The sequence below is a fragment of the Geotrypetes seraphini genome, chromosome 1, assembly GCF_902459505.1.
Source record: "Geotrypetes seraphini chromosome 1, aGeoSer1.1, whole genome shotgun sequence".
Lineage (NCBI taxonomy): Eukaryota > Metazoa > Chordata > Amphibia > Gymnophiona > Dermophiidae > Geotrypetes > Geotrypetes seraphini.
The window spans coordinates 406,181,750-406,196,205 of NC_047084.1; positions in this window are offsets into that span (position 1 = coordinate 406,181,750).

Here is a 14,456-nt window from a genome sequence, read left to right on the forward strand (position 1 = left end):
GATAACCTACGATTTCTAGCTATGACATAAGCGATACATTCCCCTTTCAAGACCACTTTGGCCGTATTCCAAAATAATTCAGGCTCAGGTAAATGTTGACTATTAAATTCCAAGAAATTATTCCACTTTTCCAACAAAAAATTTTTAAAATGTTCATTGGAAAACAAATAACTCGAAGCCAACATTAACCTCCACCCAGATCAAGGAGTGATCCGAGATAACCGAGGGTCCTATAGTAGCTGCATCAATATTAAGAAAAGAAGATCTAGTAACAAGTATATAATCAATTCTAGAAAACATACCATGTGCCCTGGATCTATGGGTATAATCACGTTCTGTGGTGTGAAGCAGACGCCAAGGATCAACCAAATCTAAAGTCTTACACAAGTATGGAATGCCCCGCTTATCAGACTCCACCATAGGAGCTCCCGGATTCGACCTGTCATAACTCTGATCAAGAACCTGATTATAATCTCCAGCAAGAAATAATGAGTCAGTCACGCGTTACAAGAGCAAATTAGCTATTCGTTCAAAAAAGGAGTGATCATATACTTTGGGTGCATATAAATTTAGCAAATAGAAAGAATAGGTACCTACAGTTATAAAAAGCAATATAAATCGTCCCTGGGGGTCTTTCTCCACCAGATGAGCGTGACAGGGCAAAGGCCTGTGAATCAATATCGCCACCCCAGCTTTTTTCTGGGGTGACGAAGCCGCATAGACGGCCCCCATCCAGGAATTTTTCAACTTAGTGTGTTCAACATCCGTCAAACGGGTTTCTTGTAAACATACTATATCCGCTTTATGACGTTTAAGTTGGTTAAGGATTTTTGTTCTCTTAACAGGGGAGGTAATGCCCGAAACATTCCAAGACACTATCCCTATTGAATTAGCTAAGGACATGGGAAGCCCACAGAAGCAAAATAATAGCTTGAACGAACCAAGGTTTCCAAACTATCCCAGGTACCCAGCCCTACCCGGAACAGATGAACAGAGAAAATTGCATCGAGTAGCATAAGGAAAAAATCACGCTGTATGGTCCCCCCAGCACCTTGGGTCAGAAAACAAATATTCCCAACAGTCTGAGGATCCCACCCAACAACCGGAGCGATGTTGAACACATTGATTGAAATAAAACTCTGCACAGGGATATAGAAAAAAAGAAAAAAGAATACCCCCCAACAACTCTTCCCTCCCACCACCACCCCCCACCCGACCACCCCAACCCCCCATCTGTCATCAACCCCTTCCTCTGTGCTAGACACATCAGCAGAAACACCACAGGTGATGCTGCAGATGCATAAGGGCACGAAAAGGATGCCTCCCCGAGCCCCAAGTCAACCAATGTCAAAAAAGAAAAACCAATCTTCTCCACTAACAGAAAGAACTATCCCAATATTAGCATGTTAAGGAGCAAAACAGCAGAATATGCTAATCCAAGAAAAAATGACTTAAACAAGGACAAAACAACAGTCCAAAGTACCATATATCAACCCCCCCCCAAAAAAAAATCAATGAGTGGCATCATAGAACAACTAGCCAGATGCCAGTCAAGCTAAGCTTAGATCAAACAGCCAATAATTGTCCTCTCATCCATTGGAACTTTGGGGCTGCAGCATGTGGGTATTGAGATAAGTAGCTGTGTCCGCTGAAGAGTCAAAAGAATGCCACTGTCCCTGATAGTGCAATTTCAAGGTGGCAGGGTAGATAAACATAAATCTCACTTTTTTTTCTACCAGAGTGGAACAAAGGGGACAAAATAATTTTCTCTTTTATGTTAAAGCGGCAGAATAATCCTGAAAAATACGAATCTCAGCCTCCCCATATTTTAGCTTATTACGTTGTTGTTTATATTGTCGAAGAATTTCTACTTTATGATGGTAATTGAGCACTTTAGCAATGATCATGCGGGGCTGCGCAGTCCCAGTCTGTTCCCTACCAATGCAATGAGCACGCTCTATGCGTAGGGGACCCACATCAACCCTCAGAGGGAAGGTATCTCGCAACCAGGCTTCTAAGGTATGCAGTAGTGCTGGACCTGCTATGGTTTCAGGAAATCTCAGAAAGCGAAGGTTCGACCGACGTGACCGGTTTTCCAGGTCTTCAAAGCAGTCACCTTGTTTATGGGTAAGATCCAGTAAAGCTTGCAGCTCAGTGGACTGGGTCCCCTGGACGTCCTCCAAACCAGAGACCCGGGTTTCCAGGGCAGTTGTTCGGCTGGCCGTATCTGTGATCTTGGCTTCCAGCCTCTGGAGCTGTTCTGAGAGGCGATCCAAGCTGGGCTGCAGTGCTAGTGTCACCGCCTGCGTTATGTCGTGCAGCGCTTCTGGGGAGAGTTGACTCACCGCTGCCGCCGGTCCGGCCGCCATCTTGTCTTCCCCAGGCCGCGTGCATTCGCGATCCTTTTTTGTGGAACGGGAGGCCATCGAGTGTGTCGGCGACACTAAATATCGGTCCATATGCCTCCCGATCGGCCAAGAACTCGGGGAAGTGCTTTATGCTCTCCGGTCTGCCGCGAAATCACCAAATTCGGACTCGGGGCCCGGGAGCTCAGGCCAGCTGCGTCTGCCTGGGCTTAAAGCATCACATGACCCCTCAAAATACCAATTAATTATATGCATTTCCATAAACCATAACCCCATAATTATTCTTTGTGTGAGGGAGATCAACACATGAGAAAGATCTCCACAGAATCAGGGCTGTGTATAATTGTAACACATCATCACTCCTAGCTCCAATTCTTAATCAGCTCAATCCCTTAGAAGATGGGATTATTTCAAACAAAAAAAATTCCTTAGGCTTACTTGAGCTCTCCTGTACAACTTCACTTTCTAGCACTTAAGCTTTACTGGTCTCACTCCTTTCCCAGTAGGGTTGAGCTTATCTCAGTCCTGGCTTCTGGCAGCCTTAAGTTTTCCCCTCCATGGGCTAATCAGTTCTGAGCAAACATACAGGTGATTAGAAAGCTCCTGTCCAGTCCTCACAGCAAGCAGAGAGAAAAAACAACAACAGTCTTTTATCGATCCATTCAAAAGCATGAAAATGCTTGAAAACAAAACCCACTCCTTTCAGGAATTATCAGCAGCAGGGAAAAAGAAAAAGGTAAGTATGTTCCAGGCTTAGTCTTCATCTTCTTGTGGGAAAAACTTCATAAATCTACAAGGCTTTAAAGCTCACTTGCCTTAGTGTTCCAACACACTTCCATTGATTGCTCTGCTGATTCCAGCTGTTTGTATGGCGCAGTCTCCATGGCCTGGTCCCACTGGCTCTTGGGTTCTGGTAGTCCCTCACCAACCTCTACCAATTCCATGGCCTCTGACCTCTCCTGCCCATTTAGAACCTTCAGCCCTTAGCGCTGTGTGTGCCTCAAGTGTCTGGCCTTCCTCTCCTTTATCCTCCTCAAGGTGCTCTGCCTTCCTGTGTAAAAAGGTACAGCTACGCCCCAAACCTTCAGATGTTGCAGGTGCTCTAGATGCCTGTCTCTCTCCCCTCTGTAATTGCAGGGAATAGTTCTAGAGCAGCGGTCTCAAACTCATGGCCCTCCAGGTACTTTTTTGTGGCCCGCAGTCTGAATGCGATCTCGCCTTCTGCCACCGATCACCCGTGCCGACGTCAGCTGACTTCCTGCCTTCTGCCGCCAATCGCCGGCTGACTTCCTGCTTTCTGCCGCCAATTGCCGGCTGACTTCCTGCCTTCTGCCAGCTATACGCTGCCGGGACTCCTCTTCTTCCCACCCCTGGACCAGTAGCGGCAGCTCAGTGTGATTTTGACTTAGTCACACAGCGGCCACTAGCTTTAGTTTAGCTTCATCAGGCAGTCATGGGGCCTTTGCTTGGCCGGCCCACTTCGATGATGCAAGGTGGGCTGGTCTAGCAAAAGCCCCGAGGCTACCTGATAAAACCACGGCTAAAGCTAAACTAAAGCCAGCGGCAGCTGTGTGACTAAGTCAAAAGTACACAGCTTCCACTAGGCTACAGAAAGGAGAGGTATTGCTAGACAGGGGTAACAGGGAAGGGAGAAAGGGTACTGCTGGACAGGGGGAGGTATAAGGAAGGAAGAATAAGTGCTGCTGGACTAGCAGAAAGGGAGGGAAAGGAAAGGTGCTACACACTGGAGGGGAGGGTGAGATGGTATATGGGGAGAGTGCATGTTGGGTTGGGGGGTGGGAAAGAGGGATGCCACTCGGAAGAGGCAAGGACAGAGAGAGAAAGAATGCAGGAGGCAGAAAGTGTTGGACATGGAGAGGGTGAGATGGATAGGGTGGGCAGAAAGTAGGGAAGGAAAAATGTTACACTGGGGAAGGGGGAGAGGGCAGAGAGTGAAAAGTTGGACTCATGGAGGAAGGGAGAGAGAGATGTTGTTTGGGGGAGGGAAGGAGGACCAGAGGAGAAGCATGCAGGAGAGAGAAAAAAAAGCAGGGAGAAATATTGGACTGGAAGGGGGGCAGAAAGGAGGAAAGGAAGGGAGATGGACTGCAGGGGGCAGAAAGAAGGAAGGGAAAGAGAAATGTTACACTGGGGGAGAAGGAGAGAGATGTCAGACCATGGAAATAGGGAGGAGAGGGAAGGTAAGACATGGAAAAGTAGATTTTGAGAAGAAAGCAGAAAAATTGAATGTTAAGTTAATGCCAAAGATGGATGCAACTTCGTTCACACTACACACAGGGACAGTATTATAGCAAAAGTCAGTCAAAATATGTAATTGAAATCTAAACAAGACCTGACTTTAATGTAAACCAGTGCAGAGAGAGTGAAAATCACTTATAAGATATGCTCAGAAAAGTGAAACTCTGAAGAGGGGGTGAAAACCCTCTCTTAGGGTAAGAGTTTACCGTCCAGTCATTGCATATGTGGTTCAAATAATCACTCTCTGAGAACTAGTAAAAATTGTAAAAATTATTATCTTGATGCTTTTAAACTTGATCCAAATTCTGAGACTCTTAAGTATGATAAATCTCACTGGAATATTGGTGCACTTATCTTGTAGAGATAAACTTTTTAGGGGTCTCAACATGGCCCCGTTTCGTGGTCTGCTTCAGGAGACCCAAAAAACAATCTTTAAGACACGCTGTAAGCTGTAATGCATTTCCATGAGATGATCTAAAATACAAAAAGTACTATCAGTACATGGCACAGACAGTACCATAGACCAGCTGTGCTATGAGAAAGTCACATCTTACTGGCTATTAGGACAGAAGAAGGCGCAGAAAAAATATATAAATACAGAAACATACCGTTTGCAAGATGTATTCAAATGTTCCAAACAACGGAGAACGCTGCCAATCCCGCCAAATTTAACCCGATTCAGGAGGGGGAGGGAAAACTCCGTGCGACGACGTGAAAGATGGATGCAAGGCAGAAAGTGAAGATGGAGAGAAAACCAGTTAATGGACAAGAAGGCCCTGGAAACATAGTTAAAAGCACAGAAAAATAAAGTCACCAGACAATAATGATAGGGAAAATGATTTTATTTTCAATATAGTGATTGAATTATGTCAGTTTTGAGAAAGGAAAGATGTTAAACTTTAACTGTGAAGGCCGCAGACAAAATAGGGTACTTGGAGGGCTGCAGAAAAAAATAGTTAATTTCTTAGTAAAGAAAGAATACAAGCTATACTGCAGAGACAGAGTAGGTCAAAAAGGTGGGAGTATTGCCCTATACATCAAAGAGGGAATTGAGTCTACCGGAGAGAACACGCCGTAAATGAAAAATAAGGTAGAGTCTATATGGGCCAAAATTCCGGGAACAAATGGAATGGAAACAAAGATCGGCATCTACTGTCAACCCCCAGGGCAGTCCGAAGAAATAGATGGAGAAATGACAGACGAGATTAAATGCAACTGCAAGGGAGGCAACACAGTTATCATGGGTGACTTCAATTATCCAGGGATAGACTGGAACCTAGGCACCTCTGGCTGCTGTAGGGAGACCAAGTTCCTGGATGCTGTAGGTAATTGCTTCCTGGAACAACTTGTCAAGGAAAATATGAGAGGAAATGTGATTCTGGACTTAATTCTAAATGGACTACGAGAACTGGCGCAAGGTGTAGAAGTAGAAGGGACACTGGGAAGCAGTGATCATAATATGATCCACTTCAACCTGCAAAACATTGATCTAGAACGACGGCCACGGCACTTAACTTCCAAAAAGAGAATTACAAAGGGATGAGGCTCATGGTAGGGAAGAAGATTAAGAAGAGGATAAGCACTGTAAAAACGCTAGAGCAAACATGGTCCCTTTTTAAGGACACAGTCACCGAGGCACAAAATCTATATATACCGCGTATCAACAAGGGATCCAAGAGGAAAAAAAACAAGGAACCGGCGTGGCTCACTAGCGGTGAAGGAAGCGATCAAAGACAAGAAGACTTTGTTTAAGAAATGGATAAGGTAAAAAAATGGATGAAAACTGGAAGCGCACAAATATCAAAGCAGGTGCCATAAGGTGGTAAGAGGGGCCAAAAGAGACTACGAGGAAAAAATAGCCAAGCAGGCAAAAAACGTCAAGTCGTTCTTTCAATATATTAAGTGGAAACAACCCGCGAACAAAGCGGTGGGACCATTGGATGACCATGGAATAAAGGGAATGTTAAAGGAGGACAAAGCAATTGCTGACAAACTGAACACACTTTTTGCGTCTGTATTTACCAAAGAAGATATACACAGCATACTGGAAACCATCAGGCTATATGCTGGAAACAAAGATGGGAAACTGACAGGGTTGACGGTCAGTCTAGAAGAGGTATGCAGGCAGATCGATAGGCTTAAGAGCAATAAATCCCCGGGACTGGATGGCATCCATCTGAGGGTCATCAAGGAACTGAAAGGGACCATAGCTGAACTGCTTCAACTAATAGCCAATCTGTTGCTCAAATCGGGAAAGATTCCGGAAGACTGGAAGTTTGCGAATGTTACGCCGATATTCAAAAAAGGTTTGAGGGGAGATCCAGGAAACTACAGACCGGTGAGTCTGACCTTGGTACCGGGAAAGATGGTAGAGGCGCTGATAAAGGACCGCATCATTGATCACCTTGACGGACACAGTCTGATGAGGACCAGCCAGCACACTTTCAGCAAAGGAAGGTCTTGTTTGACTAACTTGCTGCACTTCTTCGAGGGAGTAAACAGGCAGATAGACAAGGGCGACCTGGTCGACATTGTATATCTGGATTTTCAGAAAGCGTTCAACAAGGTTCAATTATTACTTCGGAAAATTGCAAGCCATGGAATCGAGGGTGAAATGCTCACATGGATTAAAAACTGGCTGGAATTGTCCTGGAATGTCGGGGGCATAACTTCTCCAGTGAAGCGGACCAAGATCTTGAGCAGGTTAAAACATCACAAGGTAGATCTTGCCTGCTTACAGGAAACACGATTAACTATGACTGAACATGCTAAATTACAAAAGGGCTGGGTGGGCCAGATTTTTTCTGCCTCGGCCACTACTAAACACGCTGGAGTGGCCCTCTTGGTGCGCAGAGGCTTTCCGGGACGGGTTGAACAGATACATGCAGATACACAGGGTAGAGCCCTACTTTGTAAGGTGATCACATCGGACAGGGTATTCAACATTCTAATAGCTTATGGTCCTAATCAATACGATCACAACTTCTTTCAGGGCCTGGTTACTTTAGGTCAACATGACCCTACAACACCTTTACTGATTCTGGGCGATTTTAATCAAGTTCTGGATCCGGAGCAGGATCGTACGGGGCCAGGCATTAGTCAAAGCGTGCCTCCGAGCAAAGGCCTACCCTATTTGTGTGAGGCACTGGATCTTGTAGACCCTTGGAGATTATTACACCCACGAGAGAGGGACTTTACACATCAATCTCGGGCACACCAATCCTTCTCCAGAATAGATTACATTTTCATATCAACCTCATTATTTTCCCAGATTGAAGCCTCGGAGATAGGTCCCCTTTCCGTATCGGACCACTGCCCGATATGGATAGATATACTTACAGAAACGTCTCCTATTTTTAGTGGGTGGCGGTTCCCATCTTATTTAATGGATAATCAAGACTTTATAACATACCTAACGGAGAAATGGGAGGACTACCTTCGTTTTAATGCTCAACATAGGGAGACACCTCTCTTATTTTGGGAAGTGGCCAAGTCAGTTCTTAGAGGCGACATTATCTCCTATGTAGTGGCGTATAGAAAACGCGTATCACAGGGCATTATACATCTTGAGCGGCAATGCAAGACGCTTAAGAAACAACACCTAGCACATCCTACAAGATGATCTAATGAACTCTTGACTTCAGCACAGGCCGCCCTAAATTCTCTGATTCATGAACGAACAAAAAAACACTTATACTTTGTCCAACATAAATACTATAGATACGGGAACAAACCGGGTAGACTACTTGCTTTACTCACCAAATCAAGGCGGCCTGATAGATATATTCCCTGTCTGCACTTGCCTGATGGAACGAAGGTGACGGGCACAGGGGGCATATCTGATAGTTTTCTGCGTTATTATAAACAATTTTACTCCTCGGTGGAGGGCACACAGGGACCGGAGGCGGGGGACTTCTTGGAGGATGCGGGAATGCCAAGACTGTCCTCTCCTATGCGTATCGCCATAAATAGGCCAATACAGGGGAAGGAAATACAATTAGCTGTGAAACAACTGAAAAATCGAACATCCCCGGGCCCTGATGGGTATTCCCCGGAATTTTACAAACTATTACTTACACAAATTTGTGGACCCTTGGAGGCGTATTATCAAGCGGCAGAGGAGGAGGGAGCTTTTCCGGAGGGAGCTAACCATGCATATATAACATTAATTCCAAAACCGGGGAAAAGAGACACAGATATAGAATCCTATAGGCCTATATCTCTACTTAATGTAGATATTAAAATATTGGATAAGGTATTGGCCAATCGACTGGCGACACTGCTTCCCCAATTGATAGTTCCTGAGCAGGTTGGCTTTGTCAAGCAGCGCCATTCGGTACTCAATGTTCGAAGATTATTGACGGCCATGCACAGAGCTCACATAACGCGTACAGATGGAATATTGGTTAGCTTAGATGCGGCGAAAGCCTTTGATAAAGTCAACTGGAACTACCTATTTTCGGTACTTTCCTATATGGGTTTTACCGGTTGGTTTTATGATATGATACGATTGTTATATACGTCACCCACTGCTAGCATTTTAGTGAATGGTACGAAGACGCCATCTTTTCAGATTGCGCGAGGTACGAGACAGGGTAGCCCTCTCTCTCCCATGTTGTTCTTGCTCTATCTGGATCCCTTCCTGAGATCATTGCAGAGAGATGATGGTATAGTGGGGCTCCCGGAGGGAGACTCCCAACTACGAGTATTGGCATATGCTGACGATATGCTACTGACGTTAGCCGACCCACAGGTTTCCCTGAAAAGAGCATTAGCCATCCTAGATGAATTTAGCCTATATTCGGGATTGATACTCAACCTTCAAAAATCACTGGTACTTCCCCTGTCTCGAGGACTTCCTGCTCAGTGGAGGGGACCTTTTCCATTACAATGGGCTACCACTTCTCTGAAATACTTAGGTATACAAATACCAATAGACATCACCAGCCTATATTCAGAGAATGTCCTACCACTCTTGACGCTTACACGACAGAAATTGTCACTTTGGAGGGACTTTCCGCTATCACTCATGGGTAAAATTGCTTTATATAATATGGTGTTGTTGCCCCAGTGGCTCTATATATTTCAAATGCTCCCTATTTTATTGTCTGTCAAACATGAGAGGGAGGTGGGGAAATACCTCACTTCTTATTTATGGAATGGCAAAAAGGCCAGAATTTCACTGTCTGTTTTGATGCTTCCTAGGGCGCAGGGGGGACTGGGCCTTCATAGTTTACGATTGTTCTCTCAGGCGTGTCAAATGAGACACCTGAGTGATTGGTTCCGGGGGACTAGCCATTTTTCGGCTACTTCTTCGGAACTAGTCCTATGTTCCCTATACCACTTTAGCTATCTGCTGCACGCTTTGCGTCTCCCGGGGGGTCCACCACCTCTTGGAAAGTTTCTTTTTCAACCGTTGCGTCAAGTGTGGAGACGTTTGTGTAAAATGCTAAAGATCAACCATACCGCTACAGCATACTTACCTTTCTTGGACAATAAAGACTTTCCACCTGGGACATCTAGGTTTCCGGTATCTGTGTGGAGAACGTCAAATTTGCACTATATCTCACAGGTGGTAACAGCACAGGGCACGGTGCCATCCTTCGCGGTGATGCAGACTGAATATAGTTGGACGCCTCGGGACTGGTTGGCATATGCTCAGATGACATCTTATATTAGATCTCTCCCACCGGAAGGGCTCACGAACCAATGTCAGGAGACAATTTCGGAAGCGTTATGTTTAACAGCACAGACCCACATCCCTTTGAAATTTTATTTACGCTTTTTACGGGACAGTCTGGGGTCAATTTCTTATGATGCCTATGCGGCCCGCTGGACGGGGGATCTGCCCTGTGAGGTGAATGGTCAACATATACAACAGGGTCTTCACTCTATTCACTCTCTTACCTCTCAAGTGACCCTTATTGAAATGAACTATAAGTTCTACTTACGACTCTACAGATCACCAACTTACCTGTATCGTGCTAACCTCAGAGCATCGGATACGTGTCTTAAATGCGCTCATCCAGGAGCAACGCTGGGACACCAGTTCTGGTCGTGTCCATTGATAGTGGGCTTTTGGATTCAACTTCAGCGGCATATTACTTCCATGTGGCATCAGGGATATGTAAATCGTCCGGAATTGCTGTTCACGATGGACTCACTCCCCCGGGGGTCTCCGAGAGGTTTCCGAGGCTTCTTGGCCCGGACTTTCCTCATGGGAAAGAAAACTATACTACATTGCTGGATTGTATCAGACCCACCAACTTTGTCATTCTGGAGAATTCTGATGCTTCGTCAAGCCTCGATGGAGCGTATGTCCTTAACTTCATTGGACTCACCTAGAGGCCGGTTATTTAGTTCTGTTTGGGAACCATTTTGGTTAACGTTGACTCATAAAGCACGAAGTCACTTATTGAACCTGTAATACTTCAATAGATGGAGGATGATCATTGTTACTGTGGGATGTTGGGGGGGTGGGTGTTGGGGATAGGGAGGGGGAGGGTGGGGGGAGGATAATGGTTTGACTTGTGTGATGCTATTTTCTTGCAAAATCAATAAACATATTTAAACATAAAAACTGGTTGGAGCATAGGAAACAGAGAGTGGGGGTAAATGGACAATACTCGGACTGGAAGAGTGTCACTAGTGGGGTCCAAGCATTGAGCATGGGTCCAAGCTCAATGCTTGGACCCATGCTCTTCAAAATCTTTATAAACAATCTGGACATTGGTATGACAAGTGAGATGATTAAATTTGCGGATGATACGAAGTTATTCAGAGTAGTGAAGACACAGGGGGATTACGAAGATCTGCAACGTGACATAATTCAGCTTGAGAAATGGGCATCGACATGGCAAATGAGGTTCAACGTGGATAAGTGTAAAGTGATGCATGTCGGTAACAAAAATCTCATGCACGAATACAGGATGTCTGGGGCGGTACTTGGGGAGACCTCCCAGGAAAGATACTTGGGAATTCTGATCGACAAGTCGATGAAGCCGTCCGCGCAATGAATGGCGGCGGTGAAAAGGGCGAACAGAATGCTAGGAATGATAAAGAAGGGGATTACGAACAGATCGGAGAAGGTTATCATGTCGTTGTACCGGGCCATGATGCGCCCTCACCTGGAGAGCTGCATTCAACTCTGGTCACCATACATGAAGAAGGACACGGTACTATTCGAAAGGGTGCAGAGAAGAGCGATTAAAATGGTTAGGGGCTGGAGGAGTTGCCATATAGTGAGAGATTGGAGAAACTGGGCCTCTTCTCCCTTGAAAGAGTTGACTGAGAGGGGACATGATCAAGATAATGAAGGGAATAGACTTAGTAGATAAAGACAGGTTGTTCACCCTCTCCAAGGTAGGGAGAATGAGAGGGCACTCTCCAAAGTTAAAAGGGGATATATTCTGTACAAACGTAAGGAAGTTATTCTTCACCCAGACAGTGGTGGAAAACTGGAATGCTCTTCCGGAGGCTGTTATAGGGGAAAACACCCTCCAGGGATTCAAGACAAAGTCAGACAAGTTCCTGCTGAACTGGAACTTATGTGGGTAGGGCTTGGCTCATTTAGAGCACTGGTCTTTGACCTGGGGGCTACCACTTGAACGGACTGCTGGGCATGATGGACCACTGGTCTGACCCAGCTGTGGCAATTCTTATGTTTTAACTTGGACTTGAACACTGCCAGTGACAGAGCACGCTGTAGGGATTTTGGCAGTTTTTCCAGGCATATGACACAGCAAGATAGAAAGTGGGGGGTGAAAACATAGGGGAGGAGATAAGTGAAGAGAGATAGGGGCAGCTGAGTGAAAATCCAGACCCATGGCCACTCCCTCCAGCCCTGCCCAGTTCCACTTTTGTCACGCCCCTTTCTGCCCCCCAGCTCCGCCCACAGATAGCATCCGTGTATGTGTAGACGCGAGACTATGACGTGCATTATATCACCGCATTGCGGATGTGTGCATGTGCGGATGCCCCTTCCAGACGCAATTTTGACGGGAAGCTTTTCAAAACCCGAGAGAAACTGCCAGGTTTTGAAAAGCCGTATGAACCCCCGGACATGTTCTCGAAAAGGAGGACATGTCCGGGGAAATCTGGTCATCTGGTAACCCTAAGTATAGAGTAAGAATGAATGAAGCGACGAGAAAAATAAACTGAAGAAAACTGAGAGGAAACATTTTTAGAGATGGATGTAAAAGAGGAGATGAAGAAGACAAGAGGAGAGAGAAAAATGACAAATGAACACAAAACCCTGGTACGAGTTAAGAGAAGACAGAGGAAAGTAGAGACTGAGCGTGACCTTAGAATTACATGGTTCTAACTTAACGTGACCATTTATTTTTTTTAATCAAAACAGGACATCTATTAATATTCAGACCCCACCCTAGCCCCGCCCCCAATTTCTTCCATTCATTTTTCATGTACACACAATATCTTATTAATTCATAATGGTAAACATAAAATTTTTTAAAAAACACAAAGCACACTACGCAGAGAAAATGTTAATTATCATTTACGAGTTTCGGATTTTTTTCAAAGATGTCAAGGCAGATGAATTTAAAATATGCAATGTCACCTCAGTAACTGTAGAAAAACAAACAAATATAGTGCAAAATATAGACAGCAGATATAAATTCTTAAAACGGACACATTTTGATCACTAAATTTAAAATAAAATCACTTTTCCTACCTTTGTTGGCTGGTGATTTCATGAGTCTCTGGTTGCACTTCCTTCAGACTGTACATCCAATCTTTCTTTCTTTCGCATCCAACATTTCTTTCACAATTCAGCCCATCCCCTTTGGGTCCAGGTTTCTTTCTCTTTTCCCTCTTACCCTCCCCAGATCCAGTGTCAGTTCTCATTTGTACCTTTATTCCAGGTCTCCCTCTCTCTCCCTCCTCTGTTATGATCTTAAATCTCCCTGTTCTTCCCCAGGGTCTCTCCCCCTCTGTCTGAACTTCCCATAGTCCTGCATCTGCTTCCTGTCTTTCCCCTGTGGTCCAGGCCTTTCTCTCTCTAGTCTTTCTAATCTGCTTACAACCTCCCCCCCACACACACTTTTTCTGCCTCTTTCTCACCTTCCTCCCTCCCTCCTAGCAGATTTTAGCTTATCTCTCTCCTCCTTTTCTCCTCTCAGATCTGGTATCTGTCTCCTTCCTCTTTTCCTCCTCCCAGGTCTGGTATCTGTCTCCTCCCCTTCCCCCCTGCTCAGGCATCTCTCTCTTTGCTCCCTTCCTCCTGTTCTTCCTTCTCAATTTATTTTCTGCCTATGTCTAAATTATTTCTTACTATTCAGTCTTCAATTTCCCTCTTTCATTGTGTCTACCTATAGCTTGCCACCTCTTTCCCTCACCCCTTCCAGTATCTAACTCTATCCTCTTCCCTCAATCCAGCATATGCCCTTTTTTTCTTTCTCCTCCCCACTTCCTTCCAGTGTCTGCTCCCCCTCTCCCTCACTTCCATTCAGTCTGCCCCCCTCTCCCCCACACTTTCATTCAGTGTCTGTCCCTCCTCTCCCCACACTTCCATTCTGCATCTGTCCCTCCTTTCCCCCACACTTCCATTCAGCGTCTGTCCCTCCTCTCCCCTACACTTCCATTCAGCGTCTGTCCCTTATCTCTTCCACACTTCCATTCAGTGTCTGTCCCCCTCTCTCTATCCCTTCCATCTACTGTTCACCCTCTGTCTCGCCCCTTCCATTCTCTGCCCTCTTTGCCCTTTCCATCCAGTGCCCACCCTCTCTCTCTTCCATATAGTATCTTCCCTCTTTCTGTGCTCCTTCAATAAACTGTCTCCTTTGTACATGATTCATTTCAGCTTCCCCCCTC